Source organism: Corapipo altera, unplaced genomic scaffold (assembly GCF_003945725.1).
Source record: "Corapipo altera isolate COAL_440 unplaced genomic scaffold, ASM394572v1 44, whole genome shotgun sequence".
Taxonomy (NCBI): Eukaryota; Metazoa; Chordata; class Aves; order Passeriformes; family Pipridae; genus Corapipo; species Corapipo altera.
The window spans coordinates 8,443,459-8,461,559 of NW_020884880.1; the positions used below are offsets into that span (position 1 = coordinate 8,443,459).

The window sequence follows — 18,101 nt, forward strand, 5'->3', positions numbered from 1 at the left end:
TGTTGATCAACTGTAGCTAAGGAATCTTGATTGCAATGGAGTTGATATTATAATTTTAAGCTGTTTTTTAATTAAGTTTTTTGGACATTAAAATAACCTCTGTCCTCATTAGTTTAAGATTTAGTGTTTCAACCTAAAGAACTCAAGAAACCTAACTAAGATAGTTTCACTTTTTTCTGCAGGAATACAGAAAACTGTATTTATTTTGTCTACTGGCTTCAATTTATTAATGCTCATAAATTCACATTCTGTGTTTTACTGCTTGAAGAATATATGCAAGTGTCTTGATTTCTGTGCTTGTTCAGGACAATTCTTAATATGGAATCCAGTCTAAGGCTAGAGTTGGGCAAATATTTCTGGCAGTGTTTTTTTCACATGAAAAAGTTTTCTCCCATCAAATGAGAGAAATCTTTTAGAACGTCAGTTTCATAAAAATCTTTGCAAGATATCTCAGGTAGGTTGCTTTAAAAGAAATTATTTTGTTTGTCTGTGTTCTCTTGGTGAACTAAAGTGTAGTTCTAGTCGCAATGAAATATGTTTTGTTGTGGCTTTTAAAATGGTGTTTTCTGAAATAAGCCCAAGATTGCAAGGTTTTGTTTTGCTTGGGATGAAGTGATAATAACAAATCTCAATTTCTCATGCAATGGAAATGCTTGATTTTTATTCTTCCTGCCCCTTCCCTCCAATTTGCACTTGAAGGTCCTGTAATAAAGGGGTTTAAGACTGATTTCTGTATAGGAAGAAAAATTAAAAATCATGCCTTTAGCTGTAAAGAGACATTCAGAATTCCTTCACACCAACATTTACATCAGTAGATTGGTTTTAATTTGAACATATGGTAGCTTTCAACCATTTAGAGTGGTGATGAATTAGATGTGCATTAGTGGCAGAGAAGTTATATTTGCATTCAAGTTGCAGTTTAACTACTGTGGATCTGGAATTGAAGCAAACAACCTGTGTTTTTAACTTAGTAGCATAGCACTAGGTTTGTATCCATTTCAGGCAAACATTTGTAGCTAATGCTATCATACTGGACAACAGCTGTAGAATATAGAACATTTAATTGCATTATAATGAATTAAGGAGCAGAATTTTGATTTGCCTTGTAGGAAAGCAACAAGTGCATATAATAGGGTGCATTACAAGAGAATATTTTTCCTTTAGACTTCATAATATATAAAAACCTGATAAATTTGAAAAGATAAATGATCTGATGTTGCTTACCTTGTGCAAGACATTTTTAATAGTACAAAGTGAAGCAAGTTTAACTTACACCTTCAGACAGAATAGCTTCAGTAGAAGTTGTCTTAACACTTTTTTAGCAGAAACCTTTTTACTACTTCTTTTCAGGCCTTTGAACTGTAGGACTACAAGTCAGGTTAGTCATTAGTTTCCATCTCAAGGTGTTTAAAGACTAACATCAATGACTTCAGTAAGAGTGACCAATTTATGACCGGGACAGAGACAATAGTGAAAACTTGGTCTTTTATACTAACGTTCCTAAATAACATGGAAGCTATTTCAGTGAAATTCAGCTTCCAAAAGAAAAATTAGTGCTTTGAATGAACAAAAGATGAGAGATTGAACAAAAAAAACCCCAGAAAACCTCTAGTTTAGATTTGCATGATGAATCTATGCAGTACTTCTCAGGATGGCTTTTTTGAAGGCATATTTTGTGTAACTGAAGATATGCGGAAAACCCTGTAGAATAAATCTGACAAATGCAAGAGTGAGCACTGATTGTCACCTTGAGTGCCTAGACTGAGCCAACTGCTCCACTTTATTAACACAGCATGCTGAAGTAAAGGGAAACGCTAAATGAATAACAGGATGCAAATGGGGGGTGTGTAAATTCCTGCGGAAAGTAAAATATAAATGCGTAATCATATGATCTTGCTTGAAAGGAAACCCAAGTTTTTTCTGTAACAATAGATATTTTTTTCAAAGAAAACACTTGCATTTTTCCAAGTTTAAATAATCTAGAGTGAATGTCTGTTTACTGAAGGCGGAAGTCTGGGGTGAAAAAAAGAACTGTTTTGTGAAAGAAGTTTCTAAAAGTTACATCAATTTGAATAAAATGTGCCTCACTTAAGACACATTTTTTTTTTTTGTCATTACTTTAAAAACTAAGGGGTCTGTGTGTGTGTATATGCACACATATATGTGTATATATACATATATATCCCCACCATTAAAAAAAGCATATTCCCCTGACCCTACTAATTAAAATGGTACAGAATGTTCTCCGGAGCTAAAGACAGGTTAGTGTTTCTATAGCGTCTACTGAAATGTGGTAGACTTCTGCATGCTTGACATATTTCAGGTTGTAGGAAGTAGGTGCACGTATTTTTTTTTCTTCCACAGCTTCAAAACATCTTATTTTCTTGTGTTGGTGATTGTATTCTGTTAAGCAGTTGCTTTTGATTGTTGTCATTTGTAAGTAAAGTTATTGTGCTGTGAAGGGACCCTTTAGATACATTAGTTTTGTGTGGTCAGGTTATTCTCAAATCCACATGGTGTCAGAAGGCTTTCTGTATCCCCTGTCAAGCACTCAGGAATGCTTTTATATGTATGAATTTGACCTTTTACTCAAAAGGGAAATTTCAGTAGTGGCTTAAAATAATATGTCTCAAGTCTATTTCTTTATAAAGTCTTACGTGGTGAGTCAAAGCTAAGAAGTGATTTAGGGTGGTGTTGCTTCTCGGCGGTGCAGTACTACCTGCCTGTACTCAAGTGGATTAACAGTCCTCAAAGTCAAGCAGGTTAGCTTAAATCACCGCTAGAGTGTTTATTTTGTGCATGTAAGATACTTTCTGAAAGTGGCTTAGGGGAAGCTTTTTATTTTTAAGAGACTAGGATAAATCAGTCAGGTGTCTGCTGACAATCACTAAAGACTTTGTGTTGTCCTGGTATTATTTCAGTCCATTTTGATGCTAAGTGCCCGTGCATGTGTGCATTCAGCAGTGAAAAACATAAAGTGGAATATGGGACAACAGCTCTTTGTGCAGATGCAGGTTACTGTGAACTCAGCATATAGAACACAACTGGACAATGATTTAGGCATAGCCTGTGTTCCCCATGCATATGAAAGGAAAAAGCCCTTTTGCTTCTAGCTTTGGTTCTTATATAATGAATTGATAATCACTTAAATACTTTACTGCAGTAAGGAAAAACATTTATAAGGATTTTTCTTGGGGTTTTGGCGAAACAGATTAAAGGGCTAAAAGTAGAGTTTGTATGACTAATCACTTTTTTAGTGTTAGGGGCATGATTTTTCTTTTTAAAGGTAAATTGAGAATAAGGAGAGGCTTGCAGAATCAAAAATGAAGTAGCTGTGCTATGTGTGCATATCAATACATTAGAAACAAAAATTCAACATGTTGCTTATTAATTATCCTTTCATCCATTTCACTAAGAATTCCTGTGGTTTAAAGTATGGAGGTTTTTTCCATCTTGCTTATTGGGCAGTATTCTGCATTTATAGAAGAAAGTTTCTGCTCAAAATTAGTTTAGAATTAGTTTCTCATGTTGTGTGCAAGTGATTCTGGCAAGCACAGCAATAACAAAATAATTTTTTTTTTCCCCAATAAGTTTGCATTGCTTTTTTTTACTTTGTAGTATAATTAACACACATTCCTTGGCATAGCATATCTCAAATTTGTAATGCAGCCATTGTCATCACATAAAATATATTCCTTGATAATGTATTTTTCATGTACTGCCCACTGTTCTATCACTGTGTACTGGAAAAAGCAGACCACATGTAGCTCCTGCTCTGCAAAGCATGGCTAAGGTGTACAAATGGGAAAGACAGGCAAAGTGGGAGACAACGTATTTATTCTGTCACACTGAGAAGGCCAGCAACATGTCTCCAAACTAGCAGATATAGATAGCCTTTTTCCCAAGGTGGACAATTGATTTGAATCTTATCTGAGAGCTGGAGGAAAAAAAATTGGGGGAAAAAACCCAAAACAACCCAAACAAATTAATGATGTTTCCTTCTGCACTGACTTTGCCCCTGGCCCCAATCCAGAAATATTACAAAATGTGAACCTTGGAATTGTATAGTTATTTCAGTATCAGACTATCATATTATTCAAGTTATTTCCTATTCTATGCTTGTTCTGCTATTTGTGTTTTTTGATGTGTTTTGTTCTTGTTGTTGTTGGGATTTTTGTTTGTTTGGTTGGTTTTTTTCCTCCAGACCTCCCCCACTGCCCACAATCCCCCGAGATTCATACTGAGCATTTCTGGCTGTCTGCTACAGGCTATTTTAGCCTTTATTTTACGTAACAGAAGATAAACAGGGATTTAGGCTTTGAAGTCCTAAATTCTTATCGTCAAAAATTATGATTAAAACCATGTAGCTATGACATCACCTTAAATCTAAAACTGTATATGTTTTCGCTGTTACATGCTCATTCTTAGCTTGCTCAGAAAAATTTTATTTTTAGGAGTGCTGTGTCACTAAGCATCTGGTGCAGCTGGGGCAACCCTGTACCCCTAAGGACTGATGCAACTGAGATTTAATATATCCCAAACTGAACATCTAAAATTGAAAATTCTGTTTATATCACTAAGTAAGAGCCTAACATGTCAATGCGTTTGTCAGATAAAGAGGAGAAACCAGGTACAAATGCTAGTAGTGAATGTGTTCTTTGGATTTTCTTTTCCTGTTACACTGCAGTATTTTAGCGATGGATGTTAAACATTCTTAGAAGTCCCTTTGCAAGGAAAAGAATTGAAAAGTTATCTCTTCTTCTCTCCCCTATGTGTATTATTTAATCAAAGGCATATGGAAAGTCGGTGTAGGAACCTCTTATGTTTCACAAAGCTGTTGTAAAACTTCTTGAAAACCCTGTCCCAGTATGCAGAGCATTTGTTTTTTTCTCCATAGCCCTTGTTAATAGGGAGATTAGTTTTGAGCATGTGGTTCTGGGTTTTTCTCTATATTCCTGACTCTGTTGTTTGCAAGATCAGAGCCTAAAATATAATCTATCCTATTCTAACAACGTCTGTTTTGGAGTTTGGCACTGTTAGTGTTAGACATTCAGACCCAGAACAGGTAGCAAGATAAAAGCTTAGCCTCAGGAAGTGCTGCTACTTCTCCTGCGTAGTGTATTCCAAGTCTTGTCATCTTTGCTAAGATTTTTATTACTATGCTGTAGCACCTAAAGATAATGAGATTTGGAGCTTTTTGGTTTTGTTTTACAAATCACTGTAACTGTTGATCCCTTCTCCAAAGACAGTTTGAGTGGAAAAGTATAATTAGAGGTAGCACCAGGCTCTCAACATCTGTCTTCCATGGACTTCATGATTCATCCATCTGAAGTTGTAGAAGTATAGTTTGCTTGGTCTTAAAAGTTATTTAAGGCTTCAGTGTGAATGCACATATAGAAATGTGTACAAATAATCTATTAATACTGATATAGCTTTCACTGCTGTCTATACCCTTATGACTCAACAGTTTTCCTCCTGTGCAGGCTGAGAAATGCCTAAGTTTTTCTTTATTGGAATACAGATAAAGTCAAACAGGAAATAAGACATGCTTGTATGATTAAACTCTGTAGATGTTTACAGTTCTAACCAGTTATAACGCTGTTCATTTTTCCTGAGTAAACAAAAACTTCAACTCTATTAAAACAATTTCTGTTCCATACATACTTTGATAGAGCACTGACTGCTTAAAGAATGATTGCTTTGTGAATTGTCTTGGAACTCTAGCTAGATAATTAGAAGCTAATTCTAGTTACCAGAGCTTGGTTGTTGTAATTGATTAATTTATAAATTACTTTTCTTTTTAAGAGAATCTGAAAAGATAAAAAATGACAAATTTCAAAATCCTCTTCAGAGTTTCAGGTAATATATTGATAAATGTTTCCTGGGGAAAGTTTCCTTGGAGTTCCTGCTCCTCAGTGCAGTGATGGGCTGTTCTAACTGTATGTTAGTGATAAAACTTACCATAGTTATTCTAGAAACTTTATTCTAGTTCTTACAGTTTACTTCATTTATCTGAAACTGCCTTAAGAAAATGTAGGTTTGCTGCCTGCCAGCTGTGAACATTAAAGGGGACCTACAAATAGGAATTAGTCGCCCTCAGTGATGCATGCTAAACTCTGTTTTTAATTGAACAAAGATATGCTTGGTTTTTTCCACTGAATAATTGCCTCTTGAAATTCAACCCATGTGCCTTTTGAATTGCACAGTACTGCACACTTTACGCGTGGCATTGTATAATATCTTATAAGCTGAAAGACGTACATACTTGGCCCCTCAAGACAAATTCTAACTGATCACATAAAGTAGGAATTTACTGGAGTAAGTCCATGGCCTGACTGGTCAAATATTTTGGCTTCCCCATCAGACTCCATTGTCACATCCTCAGCAGTACAATTTCTATGGCCCAGCACAAGACACTAGCTTTTTGTACTGAAGTATTCAGTTGTAGTGAATTCTTTTTTCCCTCTTGGTGTCTACATCTGAGTTACAAACCAAAGGATGATGTCTTTCCTTTATTGATTATTTTTTTCAATGTACCATATTTTGCATTTTTGGAGGAAAAGATCAGGGTAGCCCTGTCTCCTCCTTGCTTATACCATATGTTGTTTGGTGTACTTTTTATCAGACAATGGTAAGAGATGTGCCTAGAGAAAACAATTCCAGTATTTCCTTCTTGTCCTCACAGCTGCTCTTAATTTTGCTTTGATATCATTATGCTCTGTATGGTCCTATATGTAGTGTCTTACCAGAGACCAGGCTGTTGATTTGATTGCATTAAAGGATGTTGAAATGCTTCTGATATAATACAGCACACTGATACTGAAGGCTTTTGTTAATATGCTTTCTTGATGTGTTTAATGGGAAACTTTTTAGACAGGTGGAGCCTAATATATATAATTTTGTGGTTTGTAGCTGATCCTTCAGAAGGATAGCAATGCAAATATGAACTCCTGGTCCATACGCTATCAGGTGGCATAAATGCTAATAAGTTATACCTAGTGATATGGAAGGAAAAAAAAAGTTGCCCTTCTTCATGTACCCTATCAGCATTTGAAGGTAGAACGCAAGGCTTATGGTCTTCTGCAGGAAGGGTTTGAGCCCCATAACTGTGAGAGTTTTTGGGAATGTACTGTGTATTTCCAGAGTGTCTGCCTTCTCTCTGCTTGTCTCGAGCTGTATGAGCTGACTGAGAGCCCTGTGCTGGAACCCTTGCAGTTAATTACCCTCAGCATTAGGAGTGTCCGCTACGCTGGATCCCTCAGTGTTTCTTGTAACATGGATTTACTTCTCTGAAATGGCTACTGTCTTAGTTAAGTGAATAAGTTCTTACTTGGCTTTTATCCTGTGCGAATACTTGTCTTATTCATCTGTAGACAAATCATGCCTGACAAACAACTGCCTTTTGTGAAGCGTGGCTGGGTTTGTGGACAGTGGGAGAGCAGTTAATATTGTTTCCCTCGACTTTAACAGAGTCTTCAATGTTGACTCTTGTAGTTTCTGTAACACCAAGCTGGTGAGTTAGGGTATCTCCAGAGCATCCTTCCGGTTCTGTCCCGAGCAATCCATTGCTCTTCCCTCTCTGTAGTACAGCTGAAGTCTAACTGTCAACCTCAATGGCTGACAACACACTCAGGGGCTGATGAGGTTTCTTCAAGGGACAAGGAAGGAATCATCTTCCAGACTGAGGACGTGCTGTGCCTTTTAAGAGGATAAATCCATGGGCTTTGACAGTGAAATAAGCTTGGAATAAGTCCCATATCCCAAGCAGAGAAGAGGCAGTTCTTGGTCTTGAAAGGAAACAACCCTCCAGAAGCCCACTTGACTCCCTTGCTATACTTCAATCATTGCAGAAAGTTTTCTGTTAAATTGCTGAAAAGTTCTGAGTTGGTATAAAAAATAGGGCTTCATCTCTTTTGGTAGAATGTATGTCTTTTCCCCCTCAATTTAAATAAGAGATTTCTGTAAGAAAGTACCTATCCATTCATACCTTTACATAGATAACAAGAGTTGGACTTGAATGGTCTTATAAAGAAACCTTCTAAACCCGTCTCCATACCCTTTTAATACAATAGTGGCAAAACTCTACATTTCATTTTACTGGTAAAATAAACTGTCCTGTTACATACATGGAATGTAATTGACCATTTCCCTTTCTTCCAGTTAAAATTGTAGGGAAATTCCCTGGGCAAAAAAATTTTATGAAGCTGCTTTTGAGCCATCAGTTCAGTGAAGAGAAAGTTAAGGCATCGTTTCAATAAGGGAAAAAAAAAAAAGTATTTGAGTTAATTATTGAGTACGAGGTCCATGTTTGAGTGAGATGAGTTTGTCAATAAAAATGAAGGGTAAGAAAAAAACTGTGAGCTGTAAAGGGGATTTAAAAATCACTTTAGATTCCTAGGCTCTTTAATAAAAACTATGATCAATGTATAAACCAGACGGAACAGTTATTTCAGAAAGATTGATTTTAGTGAAGAGTTGAACCCATTTCAGAATTGGTGATTTAAATAAAAAAAAATATGGTATTAACTGTCATTTTTTACTCAGTATTTCCTACAAATCAAAAGCATAACAAGTGGCTGATGATTTTTAAATGATATGTAATGTCTGATTAGCTTTATGCATATAAATGTTTTTCTTTGTTCTAACATATGGAAAAAGTATGTTCTAGGAAAACTCTAGTTTAGGAACCAAAGCTTTAAAAGTAGGTAACTGTGAATCTAGGCTCAACTTCCCATAGATCTTGTTCCACAAGGAAATAAATTGCTTCACTCTTTTTTTTATTTTTTTTCATCACTCAGCTCAAAAAAATTTAGGAAGATTTTTTTTTCCTTCCCTTTTTTGTGGCTAAAGCAGTATCATATCAATAGGTCTGATGGTAAGTTACAATTTACAAGCATGCATCTCTTGCTGACTCTTCTGTAGAAGCAAGGAAAATGCATCCAGACAAGCAACTGAATGGGAAATAGAAGAAATTTCTATCTCTGTGTGCTGAGATATGGTTTTGGTAATTCAGCAGGTGACTATTGTCTCTGTGATAGTTAGGGAACGAGAGTTCATTGCCTCTAAGTCTTGAAACCACAAACAATATATGGTTTGGTATGTGGTTGTTGAGCTTCAAAGCCCAAATGAGAGTTTAGAAATTTGAAAAACTGCATATTTCCTGAGATGTACTTTTCTTTTTTAAAGTGCAAGATAAAAGCAAAAGTGAAGTTTTATTCCTTATGTATGTTTCAAAAAAAGAATTTAAAAACCCTGAACTAAAATTCTGTTATCAGGTGAATAGGTACAATTGGCTAACCAATTGGCACTGCACACTAACTGCTGTTCTTCTGCATTATATATTTGTCATGTGCAGTCATTCTTCAGGGTTGTTTTTTCTCAACTCCAGGCTCTACTTGAAGTTGAGCAGAACTGTCACTGATGTATTGGAAGCTCAGAAGTTGCCACCCAGCATATAGATATCATTGACCCTCTCTGACAAAGACATAATAGTTTATTCCTGGTTCTGCACTTCATGGTCTTGTAACCTTCTGCCTACTTTTTGCTCTCAAAAATGGCTGCTTGCCTTTCAACTCCCATATAAATCTTGTTTTGTATTCCTTTTACGTTCTCTAAATCTGGGAGCCTGATGGGGATATTCTGAGCAATAAGCACACACATGCTTGTAGGCTTTAAGGGAATGAGCATTTAGTGTGTAGTGGTTGCAACTGCTTTAGACTATTTTTTATTTTTCTTTTTTTTTTTCCTTTTCTCTTTCCCACCCCCAGCTCAGGAGGGGTGACTCCTAATGCCTACCACACACATAAAATGACTTTAAAGTGTCTTGAATAGCACAGTTTGGGAACATCTGCTTTAAGTAGTGCAACTGTTTGTGTGAACAAAGACTTGAGTCTTCCAAATGCAGTCTCTGAACTCCTGGTTTTGTAGGTTGGCACATGTTGGCTTACTGTGGTGTTTCTAGACTGATTAATTATCATACTGTGAAATAAGTTCAGCATCACTCAGTCACTTAAGAAAAAAAAATAAACAATTTGGTTGTTGGTTTTTCCTTCTACTTAAGAAAACATAGCAATGTGTTAAGTACCACTTTGTGGCAACTGAGGATATGTCCCTCATTTAAGGGAGACTACTGCATAAACACTTAACATTCCACACTTAATAATGCTGCTAACTCTTTCTTTAAAAAGCAACATTAAAAGAATAAAAACATAAAAGATTCTGAGCTCAGTTTATCTGTGTAGCAGAGCTTGGGTTTATTTTAATCAGTGTTGTGCAAAATACAGTGGTGTATAATGTTTTTTTCAACTCTTTAAAAACAGGTATTTTATTTGTTTTAATCTTTTAATGGTCTTATATGAAACACCAATCTGCTTCAACAACCAGTTCAGGGCTTGCTGAGCTGCATTTTGGGAATGGCTCAAAAGAAAGTATACTATGAAAATTGAGGTAAAATTCCGTACACAACCTGGTTAAACTTCAAGTTTTTGGATTACGTACGTGTTTTAAAACAGGATATGGTATACACGTTAGGCAAATCTAGTAAAATCTAATGTCTTCATTCTGTAAAATGTTATTAAAACCAGTAAGTGTATTACTTCAATGTTATAACTTCAGCCAAGTTTAAGAATGTCATAGCTACTGTTAATGCTCTTAAAACTGAGTGTGGTACTATAGGTGAGAGTTCAATTACTCTGTAACTAATATTTTGCTCTAAGCATGCAGCAGGCATGTTTTTATTCATTACTTTTATTCATAATTTTTTTCTAGTTGCTAATGCAAATTTACTGTTTTGTAGTAGTAAATTTTATAGACAGCAGGGGCCATGACTTCGGGAGTGGGATTTAGCCAACAATTTATACATTTGTCAGGGTGGGAGTAGAAAACAGCAGTAAGAGGTCAGGCATTTAACTGCTGATGTTCATGCTAGTTTTCCATTTTAGTGGGTCTAGAACCAGAATACTAGATGTTAGGGGTGGCATTTCGGGTAAGTCAAAAGTCAAGAGATCTCTGTCAAGAATTTTTTTGAGGATGGCCTGCTGATTTTATCAGATTTGTGTATTTGACCTGAGTTAGGAAAAGTTTAACAGAACGCTGTCAGCAGGCTTTCCCATTGCATTTAGCCTGATTTGTATATTTTGAAAACATTTTAAAACCAGCTTACATATTTAACTCGCTTCAGAATTCAAGAGGCTAATGGACATTTGCTTCTCTCAAACCATATCAGAAGAAAAGGTTGCTAGGCAGTTTCAGTTCTTGGTCAGTTATGGTGTTTCTGTTGTTTTAACATTTTTGCATTAGTAATACAGAAAGGAACATTGATTCAGAAAATGTTTTTAGTAGAAAAGGTGGTTAATTGCCTGGACTTCAGAGTATTATGTTGTGCAGAGTATTATGTTGTACAAGGTGATTTCCTTCTCAGACACAACTGCTTGTTTAATTGAAAGTGCTTGCAGTAGTGGAAACAACCCTAAAAAATAAATTATGTTTTACTGGACAGGCCAAGTAATTAGGTTAACTTTTGTAAACAATAAAAAGACTCAATGTAGAAAAAAAATATTTCTGAGAGTGCGTCTGTGTGTTCAAGCAGATCACCCTTCACCAAATGGATCTCAGCTGCCTGCTTGTGAAATCTGAGTTAAGGTATGTTCAGAATCAAAAGTTGGGGCAAAATTTCAAGAAGTGATGAATGCATGACATGGATCAGTGTAGTATTTTTGACCTTTTCATAAAATACTTTTCCAGTAAAATATCATCATGGCTGGGCTTCGTGGACGAAGGTTTGGGAAAGGTCTCTACCCACGTTTGACACAAGCGCGCTGGTGGCTAAAAAGGCCAATGCGAGACAGGCATGTCCGATTGCAAAAGGCACAGCAGAAAGACTCCTTAGGTGGTATATTCTGCAAGGCACGATTCTTCCTGCGTTGTCTTTTCTCCTCAAGGGCAATCCTGCGTACTTTCTCAAAGGCATCAGCAGTGTTAAAGATAGTGTGTCTCCAGACCTCCCCATTGGAGGCCAGAGTAGACCAGTTACGTTGATCAATGTAGCCAAGGCTGAGATGTTGTTTCAGGGAGTCCTTGTATCTCCTTTTTGGGGCTCCTCTCTTGCGGCAGCTGGTGGCAAGTTCACCATAAAGCAAGATCTTAGGGAGGCAGTGGTCCTTCATCCTGGAGACGTGTCCTGCCCAACACAGCTGTGTTCTCAGCAACATGGCCTTAACACTTGTGACTGCTGCTCATTCTAGAACAGATGTATTGGTCACATAATCTGACCAGTGGATGTTTAGGATTGTACAGAGACAGCGTTGATGGAAGCGTTCTAGGAGTAGCAGGTGGTGGCGGTAGATGACCCATGATTCGGACCCATATAAGAGAGTAGACAACACTATGGCTCTGTAAACACTGATCTTTGTGCTTTTCTTCAAGTGTTTTCTTCAGCAAAATATAGACTGTAAAAAAATATGAAATTGAATCCAAGACAGGATGAAAGTAGAGAACACTTACAAAATCATTAGGTTACATAGTCAGAGAATTAAATAAGACAGACACCTGATAAGAGAAAGCTATAAAATGTGTACACAAATGAGAAGTTTAAAAGCAAAGTTAAACTAACAAAAAGGAACATTTTACATTAAGCAATAAGGAAACCTGAAACAAGATGAAATGGTGGAATATTGTAGTAACTGTTATAAGCTATATAGGAAAAAATAATCAATAACGTAAAAAAATTAGTGAGCCTTGCACTGCCTCTTCTAACTTAAGAGAAGAAAGTATTGGAGATAATAATGACAGAAGAGGAAGTGCTTGAGCAGGCAAACTTTAAAAAAATAACATGACAGTAGGCTCTACCTGTTGAGTGCAAGAACACAGGTGGAATCTTCTAAACTTGTTTCTTCCAGAATTTGAATTGATCTGAATTATGCCAAAACAGAAGAATGTGACAAAAAACTTGCATGAAATTGAGAAACACAGCTGTGTTTGAGAGGAACCTTAGCAAGTGTTTTCATTTCATGCCTTGCAACTTCAAATTACTTTGCCAGCATTGTATGTCACCAGTAACTTCCATTCCAGTCTGCAAAGGAGATGTTTCTTTTGCTACTATTTACTTATGTTTCCATTATGTTTCCATTCATCAGATCAAGTAGCAGTCCTGACGGCAGCTCATGTTGTGAAATGCATCTCCTCTCTGAACAGTATAGCTCAAATAAGTTGCTTCATCTGTATACAAAGATATGTTTTTGGGAGGGCTATTATATTTTACAGATTGCTACAGCATCACCTTTTCTACATACATCTCTGAAAATAAAAGTTGCTGGCTACTTTCTGAGCCTGATAATGGAGTACATGTTTCTCAAATTGAATTTAAAGATTGCCACCTCACTTGGAACTTCTGTATAAGAAAGTTATGTGCATAAGATAAATGGAACTAAGAGATGCAAATAATAAATTATTTTATAGAGACTGGTTATTTTTGTATGTTTATGCCATACAACAATGAAAGTTGTAATCAGTTGTGATTTTTTTGTTTTATGGGCTGGATGAATTGTTTGTAGCAAAAGTTTTTGCTGGTGTACTTGCGGAGTAAGTTGCTTCCAGGTTGGATGTAAAGTATTTGTCAATTGAATTTATTCTGCAAGGCTGGCAGCTATATGTTTATGTATGCATTGTGTAATACTGCTAAATGTTTGGAATGAAAGAGTAGACTTTTTTGGCTCTAGGATCTAAGGATGGAAATACCATTTGGTACATAAAAGCAGAAAGCTGTAAATTACTACAGTACTAAGTAGACTAAACACCATTCCTTTCATAAGAAAGGAATTCCCTGTAGTTTATTTATGCCAGTTATCCTTGAGGAAAGAGACAAGTATTAACAGTTTTCACAACCTTCCATGCATAGAGCAGGAAAACAAATCTGATATACTGTAGACACTATTTTTTAATAACTTCTTTTGTTGCTAAAAATAGAAGTAGGCTAGGAAAGTTCGTAGCAATATAACTTTTTGTCTTCCTTGGAAAGCCAAGCTGTCCTGAAGGAGGAGCGCCTGACAATTTTGTCTGTCTTTTGTAACAGTGAACAAGATCAGTTCCGTCTCAGAGGTTATGTATATGCTTTGTGCAAAACAGACCATTTCTATCCCACCTGCTATTTTATCTTTGTAAATGTCAGTACCATCCTCTGCTCACACACCAGTATAGACATTACTAGTGATATGCTGCCTTAATTTCCTTTTTACACTTGAATTTTTATGTTTAAACATACCTGAGAGACCAGTCATGCTTTTAGCAGGGTCAGTTTAAAATTATTTTGCTCAGCAGATGATATACATATATACCACAAAACTGGAAACACTACAGGCTCGTTTCACTTTTCCTAAATTGGTAAAATAGCATAAATCATGAGCTTTTCAAACAGCCTTGCACAGCCTAGTTATTTTGTTTGAATATTTCTTTCCATCTTATTACTTGTATTTTGCTATAAGAATGAGAATCATTCAGCTTAATATTCATTTGGAATACAGATATCTGAAGCTGCAGAATTAATAAACTGTATCAAAAATTTATTTGTATGTAAGTGTGATCAAGCTCTTCTCCAATGGAGATGAAAACTGCTTAGAAATGGAAACATACTTCTATTTCCTTTTATAAATTTATGTGATATATTAAATCCTTAAATTGTGATTGGCGGTTGTGTTACAGAAATGGTAATGTGCAAGGCAGTAATGTTGATGCATCTAAACTTTTGCCAAAAATTCTCACATTGCTGTTCCTCCTTTAGTACTGTAAGGTTATGACAATTAGGCTGAAACTGTGCCTGAAATCAATCAGTACTCATTTGTACAAAACACTTCATAGTGGCAATATATTTGAAAAACAATATTATCAGAATACACTGTAATTTATAACCACTAATTAAAAAAGTCTTGATGAGTTCAGAATCCTCCTCCATAAAGGGCTGGGATGCAGGAAGGAAGTGGTGTTCCTCTCAATAACCGTCACCATCTGAATCCCACAGAGTCATCTTGTAATCTGTCCTATATCCATCTCCCTCACTAACATGTTAAAGCTAATAATAGATTCTCATTCTGTTTTATCAAAGCTAGTCTTTAATTAGATGGATTAATTTTGGAACTAAAGCAAATGTCTTAAACATGGAGGCAAAATTTAGTTTCTATTAAAAGATTAAACAAATATGGTGAATAGTTGGAACTGGATTATTTTATATAAAAATATATCTTTTCATTAATGACAGTTGTCAAAGGGATATATTTGTAAATGTTATTAATAATTCAAATGACCTAGTAAAGCAGATGGAGTGAATTGAATGAAATTGTCAACAAAGTATTTCAAAGTATTTTTGCACTGATTTTGCTTAAATTTTACACTGTTAAGGTGTAAATGCTTATATTTCTGTAACTATGTATTGGGTTTTTTTTTCTGGTGAACATAGTAAGCAGAAACAGTTAATGTAAATCTTTTTACCTAAGAATCAATTGTACTAAGATAAGTTGATGCATATTTTAGGGGGGAGCTGCTTAACTACCAGAAGTGCTTTTGCTTTTCTTCAAGGCTAAATCACAAATATTCTAAGCATATGGAACAATTTAGCAGAAAATACATAATTATCAAACAGATCTGTCTTTGCCACCTTGAACATTATTTCTTGTGGCAGGGTAAATGAAACCTCATGTTTAGATTTTATTTCATTTGATCTTCCGCTGCTTTGGCAGCAGAATACAAAAAAAAATGACAGATGGCACCATTAAAGTATGAGTTGATTTGTGCTTACTCTAATATGAATCTTGATAAAGGCATGGCACAAACTTCTAACTGAAATTTTGAAGCAAAGTACATTTATCTTGGTAAGAATATAAAAAATCTGTGTAACTGTAAAAACAAATTTAATATCACGCAGGTGTTCATAAGCAAATATATGCATATTATTCCATTCATTATAAATAACACTGCAATCAAATTTTGGCTCTAAGCTTGTTTCTGTTTCTTTTTTCTATGTGGAAGCCAATATCAGTGATTGCCAATTCTCTATTGCAGTGTCCACTTTGAGGGCAGGTATCCTTACTGATGTTGTAGCCTTACGTATAAAAACCACCTTTTACAACATAAGAAACATACTGTCAAGCTGCCTTTTATATGATTTCTGATTTCGCTTTATTACCTTACTAGATCTAAAGTCTTTTGGAAACTGAATTTTCTAGACAAGGTTATGCATTTCCCATGAAACATCCATGCCATAACAGAGTGGAATGGCTGTTTCAACAAGGGCTGGATCAGGAATTGACCTTGTCTTTTGTAGTCAGTGCCCCAGATGTGAACCTGCTTTCTGATTTTAACTTTCAGACTTGAGAGAGTGGTTTTGGTTTTTTGGGGTTTTTTTAGGGTTTTTTAATTCTTTTCTGTATGGTAGATAATTTTCAACAGGAAGAATAGTTATTACCTGTAACCCCAGCTTTAAGACTTCTCCTACAGCGGAAAAGAAAGGAGTGGGAACCACCTGTAGCAGAGGAATGAATAAAACCTGGGGTTAAATCCCAATACTGTAAAAAAGAGCTATGTAATTTTCTCCAGACTTATAAAAGAATCAGTGGCTACCAGCTGTCAGAAGAACCTGGATTTATGCCATATGGGGGGAGAGTCATGAGAAATCCAGCTTCTGCACAGTGCTTGGGTCAGAATGAGGTGGGTGCCAAGCCTTTCCTTACCATCCAGAGAGAGTTATGGCAGCTATGCATGGTGGGACTTACAGTGGAACTTAGGAAACTGAAGTACATATGGTATTTAGATTGTGATTATACTGTGTATAGTATCCCAAATTTCATGTATCAGATCCTTCATACGGATCTGGCCTTCTGTCGTTGTGGTACAGTACTCTGGCCTATAGCCATATCCATCTCTACTGCAATTGTCCATGTTAAAACAGTATTTCCTATTATGTAACTGTTTTCAGAAGTCTGGGAGCCAGACAATAACTGGCTAAACTAAAATGTTATGAATGCTTTTCACTTCAGTAGCTACAGTTAATAAATACTGATAAAAGTGTTTTTGTAAACTTGTAATTGTTCTTGTTTCAGCTTTTCTGGTGGGACTAAAATACAGTGATAGGGAGGATTTTTCATTAAGTAGGACTTAGCTGTCTTTTGTTTCTCCCTTCTGAAGATTTCGGTAGATTTTTCTGAAGCAATCTTGCAGATAGTGTTGAATGGTACGTTCCTGTAAAGCATGGTTACTCCATTTATTAAATTCAATTTCAAAAAAAGAGATTTTCCAGAAAGTTTGAGAGAGAGATGTCATTCAGTTTGAAAAATCAAGTTAGAGTCTTATGAATATAATTGTAACAGGTAGAAAGAAGACCTAGAGTGTATATTACAGGAGAGGACTCTGAGTTTCTCACAGTTAGCATGGCCAAATGCAGGCCAGGGATTATTATTCCTGTCTGTGAATATACCAGGTAGGTTAACACTGAGAAGGGAGAAGAGCTGTTGAAGTTAATGGGCAGTGTTGCCACAGGAGGACATAGGAATAAGCTGGACACAATAAAATGATCACTGGAAATTTGAGGATTTCTATTATCAAAATGAGCCCTACTAGAGTTTCAGGGAGGGGTTAAAGAAAAAGGAGGAACTAAACATTCTTGAGATTTAACTAAATATTTACTGTGGTGATGTGGTCCTTCTTAAGTGTAACAAGAGTTATTGTCTGAAAATGTTGCATCTTCCAGCTTAGCTTTCTAATGACATTTCAGATGTGGTGAAGGTTGAATATACTTCAAAAAGCATTTTGAGAGGAAGTGGTAATTACTTCTGTACTACCTTTCAAATATCAGTTTATTTAGAAATAAGAATATATGGAATTCCTAGACAAGAAAGGAACGTATGTAAAATCAGGAGTCAATGAAATGGGCCATTCCTTCTATGCATCCAACAAAGTATCATATTTTCTGTAAAATTGTGGAATCAAATTATGTGGAAACAGATGGAAATCCCTTTTAAATTGTGGTGATACAAGGTACTGCAACAACACATCATTGATCCCCTATGAGCTCCATGGCTAGGTAGTGTCACAACTCTAGAAAGGTCCCTTGTGCTATC

At 35.9% G+C, this 18,101-nt stretch overlaps 1 protein-coding gene across 1 annotated transcript in view; it reads left to right on the forward strand.

Moving 5' to 3' along the window:
• Positions 1 to 18,101, forward strand: part of AHR (aryl hydrocarbon receptor) — a 60,336-nt gene that overhangs the window by 8,802 nt on the left and 33,433 nt on the right.